We start from the raw sequence: 12,985 nt of genomic DNA on the forward strand, positions 1-12,985 counted from the left end.
TCAACAAATCAATCTTTCCATCCTCCTGACATCGACAGATTAGAAGAGCTGATTAGAAGTGTTGTAGTCTCGATTTGCAGCTATGAAAGCCCTTTTCACACAGTAATTCAATTAACAACTATTGTACCACCCTAAGCAGAACAGCGAATTTGAGTTTACCTGACAATGCACTTAAATTATGGGAAAAATAATTTTAGGTTTTTTGTCTGATCAGATTTTATAGCAATTTGATCTCAACTGGAATCTTTTGTAATTGTGAGTGAAAATAGGTTAGTACATGAAAAAGTTTTGATCATAATCATAGAATCATAGAAATTTACAGCACAGAAGGAAACATTCAGCCCATTGTGTCCGTGCCGGCCAATTCAGTCGAATCCCACTTTCCAGCTCTTTTGCCCATAGCCTTGTAGGTTACGGCAATTCAAGTGCATATCCAAATACTTTTAAATGTGGTGAGGGTTTCTGCCTCTGCCACCTTTTTAGGCAGTGAGTTCTAGACCACCCTCTGAGTGAAAAAATTTCCTCTCAAATCCCCTCTAAACCTTCTACCAATTACTTTAAATCTATACCCCCTGGTTGTTGACCCCTCTGCTAAGGGAAATAGATCCTTCCTATCCACTTTATCAAGACCCCTCATAATTTTATACACCTCAATCAGGTCTCCCCTCAGCCTCCTCTGTTCCAAAGAATACAATCCATCCTATCCATTCTTTCCTCAAAGCTAAAATTCTCCAATCCAGGCAACATCCTTGTAAATCTCCTCTGTACCCTTTCCAGTAAAATCACATGTTTCCTGTAATGTGGTGAGCAGAACTGAACACAGTACTCCAACTGTGGCCTAACTAGTGTTTTATACAGTTCAAGCATAACCTTCCTGCTCTTACATTGTATGCCTCGGCTAATAAAGGCAAGTATCCCTAATGCCTTCTTAATCACCTTATCTACCTGTCCTACTACTTTCAGGAATCTGTAGACATGCACTCCAAGGTCCCTCTGTTCCTCTAAACTACTCAGTGTCCTACCATTTATTGTGTATTCACCTTGCCATGTTAGTTATCCCCAAATGTATTACCTCACACTTCTCCGGATTTAATTTCATTTGCCACTGTTCTGCCCACCTGACCCCATTGATATCTTCCTGCAATCTACAGCTTTCTTCTTCATTATCAACCACATAGCCTATTTTTATATCATCTGCAAACTTCTTAATTATACCACCTACAATCAAGTCTAAGTCATTGATGTATACTACAAAAAGCAAGGGACCTGCGGAACCCCACTGGAAACATCCTTCTAGTCACAAAAACACCCATCAACCATTACCCTTTGCTTCCTGCCTCTGAGCCAATTTTGGATCCAACTTGCCACTTGCCTTTGATCCCATGGGTTTTTACTTTTGTGACCAGTCCGCCATGTGGGACCTTATCAAAAGCCTTGCTAAAATCCATATACACCACCCTCATTGATCCTCTTTGTTACCTACTCAAAAAATTCAATCATGTTAGTCAGACAGTACCTTCCCTTAACAAATCCATGCTGACTGTCCTTGATGAATAAATGGGAGAACAGCCTATTCTATTTGAATGGGCTGCAGTGTAAAGAGTTGGGCAATAAAATAATTACATATAGCATTAAGATAATTGCTAGACATAAACTAATATGTTTGGGAATGTGTCTTTCTCTTTGCATTAAGCAAGATGTACAATGTTCTAACAATTCATCCAAAACTCAGTAACAGCCTGCAAAACATTGCCGAATAAAACAACCCAGCATCCTTTTGTTTCCAATGAACATTGCATAGAATAATACCTATGTTTTGATATGTATTTCAATCATCCATTGTTCACATTTATATTAAACAGTTCCTTTCACTCTCCAATGTATTTAAGCTAAATAAACTCGATTGAACAGAAATAGATCAGGAAATCAAATGCTATTTCCATTTAAACACAGTCTTTAGAAGCACCGTTCCTCTGCTAAATGTGCTTTGCTACCTTTGTGCTCTGACATGGATTAGAGCCATCACACACACGGATGAAATGTGATATCAGGGACAATGGCACACTCTTCATTTGAATACTTTAATAACAAAAGGATGTTTGGTGAAATTTTCACTGTTGTATAGATGTGAGCCCTGACTGTGAGTAGTGAGCCCTTGTAATTAAGATAGATTCTTAGACAATAGGTTATTGACCTGAAACATTAACTCTGTTTCTCTCTCCACAGATGCTGTCTGATCTGAGAATTTCCTGCATTTTCTGTTATTATGTCAGATTTCCAGCATCCGCAACATTTTGCTTTTGTGTAGGTTCTTAGAATTGCAGTCAAGCCTGAAGATATTTGAAGATACCCTGTACAGCAATGGTCAGTTAATTCCCTTTGGGTGATGAAATGTCTAAGATAGTGGAAAATTGCTCAGAGAATGGGTGTCACTAAACCTTGGCTCGGTGGTAGTACTCTTTGGCCGGAATCCTTCCGTTGCCATGCGTTGGAGGTGGGCTGCCTGCATAAATTGAAGAAACAGGCAGCGCGTCGAGACCCCATTGTCATCCCCCCTCCTCGTGCCTTTAACTCGGGAACGTTTGCCAGCGCTCCACGGAAGAGGCGGGCAATCTAATTCAACTTATTAAAGGCTTATCATACCCTTAAGAGGGTTTTTAATGACAGCGTCTGAATTTAATGGCATGCGCAAGGGAAGCACGCAGCTCGGGAACTTCTCCTGAGAAAGGGGTTGGAAGTTCAGTGGACGTTGTGCGAGGGCAATAATTGACAGTTGGGAATAACACATAAATACACAAACCTTACACCTCCTTAGTTGCCTAAGGGAAACACTGTTGATAACTCCATTTTGTGCACAGATTTAGGTTTCTGGAGTTTGCAGGTCATTTCTGCAACCTTGGAAGCCACTCTCACCACATTGCTAGTCGGTATTAGAACATTGAGGGATTGGGCCTCTGATCACTACTTTACCTATCAACTACAACATCAGCATGGGTGCCGCTTATGCTGTCTCACCTTGATCCTCAGCATTAGACCAAGATGAGCCGCACCACCAACAACATCAGTCACACCAACAGCAATAGCAGCAACCATAACAGCAGCCTTCTCCTCAACCACAGGAGGGGGGGCACCACAGAGCTGCAGCACGCCAGAGGCGATATCCCCAACACAGGGTATACAGGCAGCAGATGAGCTTCCTCAACATGATTAAGTAGCAGTGCTTCAGGAGGCTCAGGCTATTGTGCCAGGTCATCGCAGATACTTGTAACTTGTGGAACAAGACCTGCTGCCCAGAGGTCCTGGTGGACACTCCTTACCAGTGGCTTTTGAAATCACTCAGGCTCCTTCCAGGGATTTGCAGCAGACATTTGCAGGATCTCCGCCCACAGATGCATCATCCAGGTCACCGATGCCATGTTTCACAAGTCAGCCAATAATATCAACTTTGCCACTGATGAGGCCAGTGTTACTGAACAGGTGCTCGGCTTTGCAGTTCTGGCTGGCTTCCCACAGGTGCAGGGCGTCTTCGACTGCACACATATGGCCATGAAGGCACCCTATCATAGCCAGGAGTGTTTGTGAACCGCAAGGGCTTCCACTCCCTTAATGAGCAGCTTGTCTGCAACCATAATAAGATGATCATACATGTGTGCACCAGATTCCCTGGCAGCTGTCATGACTATTTCATCCTGTGACAGTCTACTCTCCTTCAGCTCTATGCAGCTCCAAACAGACTTAGGATTGGAGCTGTAGGAGGAGCAAAGCGCAGAGCACACAGCCTCTTCAGAGGAGGAGCATATGGAAGACAACGAGGAGGAGGAACCTTCACCAGCAGTGGTGTACATTGCTGCACGGGAAGCCCAGGATGGCCTCATCATGGCAAGATTTAAATAACCTGCTCTAATTCAGCACATGCCTATCATATGCTGTACTAAGTTCTGCCTCCCAACAATATCATAAAGCATCCCTACAATGACCAAGCCATTGCTGTCATCCAAAGCCCCAGTACTCAAGGTTAAATAATGTGTCACCATTCACTCCAAGCGACAAAGCCACTTCCAAGGTTTGAGACAAAGAGAAGTTTGAGTGAGAGTGATGGAATGAGTGTAAGGGATAGATGGGTTACATCTGTCGAGGCTGGCTATGAGGGATGGGGTGCCGATGCCAAATGGCCTTTTTCTGTGATGTTACTTGCTATGATTGCATTAGGATGAGGGTGAGTGTGAGGGGTGGTTAACAGATGGGGATGTAAATATGTACATAGAGAGGGATGGGTGGATGTGCAAGGTAGGTTGGTGTAAGAAAGGACGTGCAGGAGTAGAAACATAGAAACATAGAAAATAGGTGCAGGAGTAGGCCATTCGGTCCTTCAAGCCTGCGCCACCATCCAATAAGAGATTGGCTGATTGTTCACCTCAGTACCCCTTTCCTGCTTTCTCGCCATGCCCCTTGGTCCCTTTAGCCGTAAGGGCCATATCTAACTCCCCCTTGAATATATCCATTGAACTGGCATCAACAACTCTCTGCAATAGGGAATTCCACAGGTTCACAATTCTCTGAATGAAGAAGTTTCTCCTCATCTCAATCCTAAATGGCTTACCCCTTATCCTAAGACTATGGGAAGGCAGAGTGAGGGGGATGTGTTGACAGGTATATCAGGATGAAGGTGAGTGTGGCATTGCACTCACCTTTCCTGACTTCATGAGGTCATTGAAGTGCTCCCTGCACTGGATCCACATCCTTCTGACAACATCCTTGCGACTGACCACCTCAGCAATATTCAGACAGGCACTCTTTGTTGCTTGTGGAGGTCTCCTTTGTCTATCAGCAGGGAAGAGGGCCTCCCTGCGTGCTCTGACAGCCTCCACAAGAGTATGCAATGAAGAATCAGAGAATTGTGGTGCAGCCCTCTGTCTTTGCATTTCCATCCTTCCAAAGTTTTAGTTGTACAATGGCCTTTCTTTGACACCTTCCACCCTCCTCTGGAAACCTTCATGTGAGTTCAGTGCAAGGCTGCTTTAAATATAGGCGCGGGAAATGAGTTGTCGATTATGTCATCAGACCTGCACCATTTAATCGGGCCGGGAAATTATAAAACATATCAGTCAAGAAATGAAATAATCTAAATGCCAAATTAACATGACTGTCAATTGAGGCCATTAAGTGAAAGTCGCTCAGAACATTGTGTTCCCAAGCCGCTATGCCGCCCACACGCACACAACCCGATGCAAAGGTGAAAATTCCAGCCTTTGCCTCTGAGTCAGAAGGTTGTGTGTTCAAACTGCACTCCAGCCTTTGAGCACATAATCTAGGCTGACACTTTCAGTGCAGTACTGAGGGAGAACTACATTGTTGGAGGTTCCATTTTTCAGATGAGACATTAAACTGAGGCACCATCTGCCCTCTCGGATGGACATAAAAGATCCCTCGGCTTAACTCGAAGAATTGCAGGAGAGTTCTCCTGGTGTCCTGGACAACATTTATCTCCAAACCTATATCTAAAATCAGATGATATCGTAATTTACATCATTGCTGTTTGCAAATTGGTTGTTGCCTTTCCTACATGACAACAGTGACGACACTTCAAAATACTTCATTAGCAGTAAAGCACTTTGGGATATCCTGTGGTCATGAAAGGTGTTATATAAATGCAAGTTATTTCCTTATCTAAGATGGCAAACAATTAAATCAGTGACAAGAACTCCACTACAGACGAGGAGCGTAGCATTAGCTGGTCTTGCTCACAGACAGGTGGGAAGATTTAACTACATGCAGATGGACAAACATAACTGATGTTGTCTGACCCGTTGTGATGGTCGGGAGTGAAGAAAATGTTCACCCATATCATAAAAAGATACATAGGTGCCAGGGAAAGAAATGTTGATTTGTTCCAGAATTCTATGCAAGGTTTTTAGTTATCATTCCACACTAATGGCGAGGGCTCAGGGGATTTCCAGTGAGCACTCTCAAACGCCAGCTGTTGAAGATTATTGGATTTTGAAAATGTTGTTTCTGTTCATTATCATATCGTCAAATTGTTAAATAAAAACTGCCACAGGACCTCAGAGGCCTCGAAAAATAAAGTATGTAGACCTGTAAGAAAAAAGATAATGGCCCAGAAATTCATATCGGACTATGGTGCAACGTGGGTGGTATCGGATTGGCTGCCCGTTATATTGAGCGCCTGATACTGACTGCCAATAATGGTCGGCCAATCCGATATTGCCGTATTGTGCCACTGCCCAAGATGAATTTCTAGGCCAATGTCTCTTTTAAACACATATCACAGTAAGACTCACTAAATTCAATATTTTCTATACCACTCTATTGGTTGTCTCTGTTTACTGAAATCATTTTAATAATTTTTCAAAATGAACAGCAGGCAAGGACAAGCATTAACCTACAGGGTAATGTTCAATTAAACAACATCCCATTTATCAGTGTTAGTACATTTGCCCTTTGCTTTTATAGAATCTCCTTCATTGTGTTTTTCATATGATTTAATTTGGCAACATTTAACAGCCAAATGAAAGCTGCTGTTGCCAATTCCAGTATTAATTTGGTAATTTCAAGTCAATTTTATTCATTCAAAATCAATCAACCAATGATCACTTATTTTACAAGCAGAACCAACAGCAAACAAATTTACTCCATTAAAGACAACAATAACCTGCAACAGAAAGGATACAGTTCATCCTTAATAAGATCAAAGTAGCTATTTCAGAAATTGTTTCAAATCACAAAATTTGACAGTCTAGATACCCTTCATTTGCTTTGGTCCGATAAAATGACAACCTGATGAGACAACATATTGGCCCAGAATTTCCTGAAACAGCGTGTCTTATAAGGTACGCCAAAATTTATGTTGATCTTCCCATTGGCGAGTTATGCCGAAATTTCCTGAGAATTTAACTAGCATACACTGGAACATAAGACCACTGTCAAGCAAGTGGAAATCAGTGTAAACAGTCAGGTCCCAAGTAAAGTGTCAAATTTACTCCATATTCTTTCTTTAAGTCCCTGCATAAAAATTAAAGTTTGATGCCATCAAATCAGCATTTATGCACATCAAGCACAACAAGGTAGAAACTGGACTTTGTTGCATCTGTTTTGCGAGGGCCAATTCCAGATAGCAACGTCCTGTGCCCAATCTGTGTCAGTGGTATGGGTGCCGCCATAGTGCCATAGGTCAAGCTGGGCTGCGTTATCGCGCCAATGCTCTTCTTGATTTTCCTCGCTGCAATGCTCCATCTCAGTCTCAACAAGCTCCCCGCTGGAGTGGAACTAAATTATAGAACCAATGGGAACCTGTTCAACCTTCGTCGCCTCCAAGCTAGATCCAAGTTCGTCCCATCCTCTGTTATCGAACTACAGTACGCGGATGACACTTGCATCTGCGCACATTCAGAGGCTGAGCTCCAAGTCATCATCAACACCTTCACCGAGGCATACAAAAGCATAGGCCTTACACTAAACATCCATAAGGCAAAGGTCCTCCACCAACCTGACCCCGCCACACAGCACTGTCCCCCGGTCATCAAAATCTATGGCACAGCCTTGGACAACGTGGATCATTTTCCATACCTCGGGAGCCTACTATCAGCAAGGGCAGACATCGACGATGAGGTCCAACACCACATCCAGTGTGCCAGCGCAGCCTTTGGTTGCCTGAGGAAGAGAGTATTTGAAGACCAGGACCTCAAATCTGGCACCAAGCTTATGGTCTACAGGACAGTAGTAATATCCACCCTCCTATATGACTCATATAGAACCATATACAGTAGACACCTCAAAGCGCTGGAGAAATACCACTGGCACTGCCTCCACAAGATCCTGCAAATCCACTGGGAGGATAGACGCACCAACGTCAGTGTTCTCGATCAGGCCAACATCCCCAGCATCGAAGCATTGACCACACTCGACCAGCTCTGTTGGGTGGGCCACATCATCCGCATGCCTGACACGAGACTCTCAAAGCAAGCGCTCTACTCGGAACTCCTACACGGCAAGCGAGCCCCAGGTGGGCAGAGGAAACGTTTCAAGGACACCCTCAAAGCCTCCTTGATTAAGTGCAACATCTTCACTGGCACATGGGAATCCCTGCCCTAAGACCGCCCTAATTAGAGGAAGAGCATCCAGGAGGGCGTTGAGCACCTAGAGTCTTGTCGTCGAGAGCAGAAACCAAGCGCAGGCAGCGGAAGGAGTGTGCGGCAAACCAGATTCCCCACCCACCCTTTCCTTCAACGGCTGTCTGTCCCACCTGTGACATAGGCTGTAATTCCCATATTGGACTGTACAGTCACCTGAGAACTCACTTTTAGAGTGAAAGCAAGTCTTCCTCGATTTTGAGGGACTGCCTATGATGGTGATGATGATGATGATGATGAGTGCCATAGGCAGATCCAAAATGAGGAAAGGTTGAGTAGATTGAGCCTCTACTCATTGGAATTCAGAAGAATGAGAGGTGATCTTATCGAAACGTATAAGATTATGAGGGGGCTTGACATGGTGGATACAGAGAGGATGTTTCCACTGATGGGGGAGACTAGAACGAGAGGGCATGATCTTAGATTATGTGATGTATTTGCAGCCATACTCTGTACCATCTAATTACAACTAATAGCTAACAGATGTGGAAAGCCCGGGAGGCACACATTATTGGACCTCGTACTGCTTCCCTATACAAAGCAGGCTCTCCCTGCAGTGCTCACTTTTGGAGTTTATATTAAACCTAAAGGTCATACGGTGATCAGCTCCAACATAGGCCACGTGTGATTTATTATAGCGATAAGCATACATATCAACTGGCGACGAGAATAGGATACTAACACGCAGCTATGGCCACCATTGACTATATCGAGTGATATTGCGTCGGGGAAGACTGGGATGATTTCATTGACCAGCTGGATCAATGCTTTGTCGCGAAAGACTTAAAGGGAGCTGCGAATGCCAGCAAACGCAGGGCCGTCCTCCTCACGGTCTGCGGATCACGGACATACGCACTGATCAAGGATCTACTGGCCCCAACGAAGTTACGTCGAACTGTGCGAGCTAGTTCAAAATCACCTAAAGCCAAGACACAGTGCGCTCATAGCGCAGTATTGTTTCTACACCTACTGACGTGGGGTAGGCGAAGATGTAGCAGCATTCATCGCTGAGCTAAGGCATCTTGCTGGGCCATGCAAATTCGGGACAGTTCTTGAAGAAATGTTACGAGATTTCTTTGTTTTGGGAATCGGGCACGAAGGGATTTTCTGCAAATTGCTAGCGGAGGAAGACTTGGACCTAGCCAAAGCCACCCTAATTGCTCAGGCATACATAGCCAGAGAGGAAGAAACAAAGCTACTCTACTCACAACTTCGGAATCACCCGGGGCCAAACACCGTGAATAAGCTAAATTCGTCGGCAGACAAGAGAGGTGCTCCCAGCTGGGCTAATGCGACCTCTGCTCGACCTGAGATGACTCACTCACCACAACAATGGACTAATGCGAAAAGATCAGTACCTGTGAATGCAAATCCATCAGCAAGCTGTTGGCGCTGTGGAAGGGCTCATTGAGCAAACCAGTGCAAATTCAAATAATATGTCTGCAAGAATTGCTCAATGATGGAGCACCTGCAACGAATGTGTAAACGTGTTACAACTCGATACATAGCGGAGGATGGGAGGTCAAGTGTAGATCCTGAGGATCGCGCAGAGATGACCGAGGAGGAAGAGGTACATGGGGTGCATGTGCATGAGGTGTACACCTTTACCAACAAGAGTCGCTCGATTATGATGAACGTTAAACTGAATGGCATACCGGTACCAATGGAACTGGACATGGGTGCGAGCCAATCGATCATGAGCCAGAAGGCCTTCGAGAAGTTATGGGCAAACAAGGCACACAGCCCCAAGCTGAGCCCGATCGAGGCGAAGCTGTGCACCTACACTAAAGAGATTATCCCGGTCCTCGGAAGTGCAATGGTTCAGATGCTGTACGATGGTTCTATGCATAAATTGCCACTATGGATTGTTCCGGTAATGGGCCCACGCTGCTTGGCAGAAGCTGGCTACGGAATTTAACTGGAAATGTTTCGATGTAAAAGCATTATCATCGGTGGAGAAAGCCACGTGTGTGCAGGTCTTAGACAATTTTCCATCACTGTTTCAGCCTGGCATCGGCAGCTTCACAGGGGCCGAGGTGACAATTCACCTCAGCCCAGACACGAGACCCGTTCACCACAAGGCCAGAGCGGCCCCTTACATGATGCGGGAGAAAGTAGAAGTCGAGCTAGATCAGCGTCAGCACAAAGGCATCATATCGCCAGTGGAATTTAATGACTGGGCCAGTCCCATTGTCCCCATTCTTAAAAGTGATGGGACAATTAGAATCTGTGCAGATTATAAAGTAACCATAAACCGAGTATCGTTGCAGGATCAGTACCCGCTACCCAAGGTGGAGGATTTGTTCACGACCCTATCGGGCGGAAAACTGTTTTCGAAATTGGACCTCACCTCGGCGTACATGACCCAGGAGCTGTCGGAATCGTCCAAGAAGCTGACGTGCATAAACACACACAAGGGGCTGTTCGTATACAACTGGTGCCCCTTCAGGATCCGTTCAGCGACTGTGATCTTCCAACAAAATATGGAGACCCTGCTGAAATCTGTCCCGGGAACAGTCATCTTCCAAGCCGAAATCTTGATCATCGGACACGACACCGATGAACACCTCCATAACCTGGAAGAGGTGAAACAAACCAAATGTGTCTTCTTGGCACCAGAGGTGGAATTCCTCGGAAGGAGAATCGTAGCAGATGGCATCAGACCCTCAGACTCCGACGGAGGCAATCCAGAAGGCCCCGAGACCACGCAACATGACGGACCCACGCTCGTTCCCAGGACTACTGAACTACTTTGGTAACTTTCTGCCTGGGCTGAGCAGTTTGCTTGAACCATTACATGTACTGCTCCATAAGGGTGATGAATGGGTCTGGGGTAAAAATCAAGAAACTGCCTTCGAGAAGGCCAGAAACTTATTGTGCTCAAACAATCTACTGCCGCTATATGATCCCTGTAGGCATCTTGTTTTAGTGTGCGATGTGATATCCTATGGGATCGGGTGTGTGCTTCAGCAAGCGAATGTGTCGGGTAAGCTCCAACCTGTAGCATATGCATCGCGCAGCCTTTCCAAGGCCGAAAGGGGATGCAGCATGGTCAAAAAGGAGGCCCTAGCTTGTGTGTACGCGGTAAAAAAGATGCAGCAGTACCTATTTGGCCAGCGGTTCGAACTAGAAACCGACCACAAGCCGCTCACATCGTTATTCTCTGAGAGCAATGGCATCAATACTAACGCCTCAGCTTGCATTCAGAGGTGGGCATTAATGCTGTCCGCTTAATGATACGTCCTTACTACACAGTATAAATGCACATGAGGCCCATGCTTGAGAGAAGGTCAGTCTGTGACCTGTCCTTTATTCCTTAGCACTCAAGTGATGAAGGTGGGTGGAGCTTCCCCTTTTATACCTGAAGGTCCAGGTTAGGAGTGTCTCCCACCTAGTGGTCAGTGTTCTCACGGTGTACAACTTAGGTCAGTTTATACATGGGTTACAATGCTGGTTGAATACATGACATCACCTCCCCCCCCAAAGTCTTATTGGGATCACAGGTTAAGTCTCTCTGGTGGTTTACGCTCACTTGTAGAGCGCCTGAGTTGGGGCTCCGGTTGTTGGGCGCTGGCCTGAGTGTCTGCTGTTTGCGGTGCCTCAGGCCTGTCCGGACTGCCCACAGTGACTGGGCTCTCCTCCCTTTGGTTCCGGTGTTTGGTCACCTGTGGTGGAGTGAACTCTATATCATGTTCTTCCTCTGCTTCTTCTATGGGGTTGCTGAACTCCTTTTTGTTTGATCCACATGTTTGCGGCAGATTTGTCCATTGGTAACTACCAGAATCCTATTTCCCTCTTTGGCAACCACAGTGCCTGCGAGCCATTTGGGCCCTGCAGCGTAGTTGAGGACAAAAACAGGATCATTTACATCAATACATCGCACCCTCGCATTCCTGTCATGGTAGTGATATTGTGACTGGCGCCTGTTCGCGAAAATTTATTTCATGGTGGGGTGTATAAGGGATAATCGGGTTTTCAGCGTCCTTTTCATTAGTAGCTCTGCGGGTGGAACCCCTGTGAGCAAGTGTGGTCGGGATCTATAGGCCAACAGGGGGCGTGATAAGCGGGTTTGTAGGGAACCCCCTTGGAATCTGAGCAGCCCCTGTTTGATTATCTGCACTGCTCGTTCTGCCTGGCCGTTTGAGGCCGGCTTGAACGGTGCCGTTCTAACATGGTTAATTCCATTGCCTGCCATGAAGTCCTGGAATTCAGTGCTTGTGAAGCACGGGCCATTGTCGCTGACCAAGATGTCCGGTAGACCGTGGGTGGCGAACATTGCCCGTAGACTTTCTACCGTGGCAGAGGATGTGCTTGAATTTAAAATGTCACACTCGATCCATTTGGAGTAGGCGTCTACTACAACCAAAAACATTTTCCCCATGAAAGGACCTGCGTAGTCCACATGGATGCGTGACCAAGGCTTGGCGGGCCATGGCCAGGGGCTAAGGGGGGCTTTCCTGGGCGCATGGCCCAGCTGGGCACAAGTATTGCTCCTGCAAACACAAAGTTCCAGATCTGCGTCTATCCCTGGCCACCAAACGTGTGACCTGGCAATTGCCTTCATCGTGACAATGCCCGGGTGCCTATTGTGGAGTTCTCTGATGAACACCTCTCTGCCCATCTGGGGCATGACTACGCGGTTTCCCTACAGTAGGCAATCGGCCTGAATCGAGAGTTCATCCTTGCGCCTGTGAAATGGTTTAAATTTCTCAGGGCATGCCCTGTACGTGGCTGCCCAGTCCCCATTCAGGACACATTTCTTCACTAGAGACAATAGCGGGTCTCTATTTGTCCAGACTTTAATCTGACGGGCTGTCACGGGTGAGCCTTCGCTTCCG

This window comes from Pristiophorus japonicus, chromosome 5, assembly GCF_044704955.1.
Source record: "Pristiophorus japonicus isolate sPriJap1 chromosome 5, sPriJap1.hap1, whole genome shotgun sequence".
Classification (NCBI taxonomy): Eukaryota; Metazoa; Chordata; class Chondrichthyes; family Pristiophoridae; genus Pristiophorus; species Pristiophorus japonicus.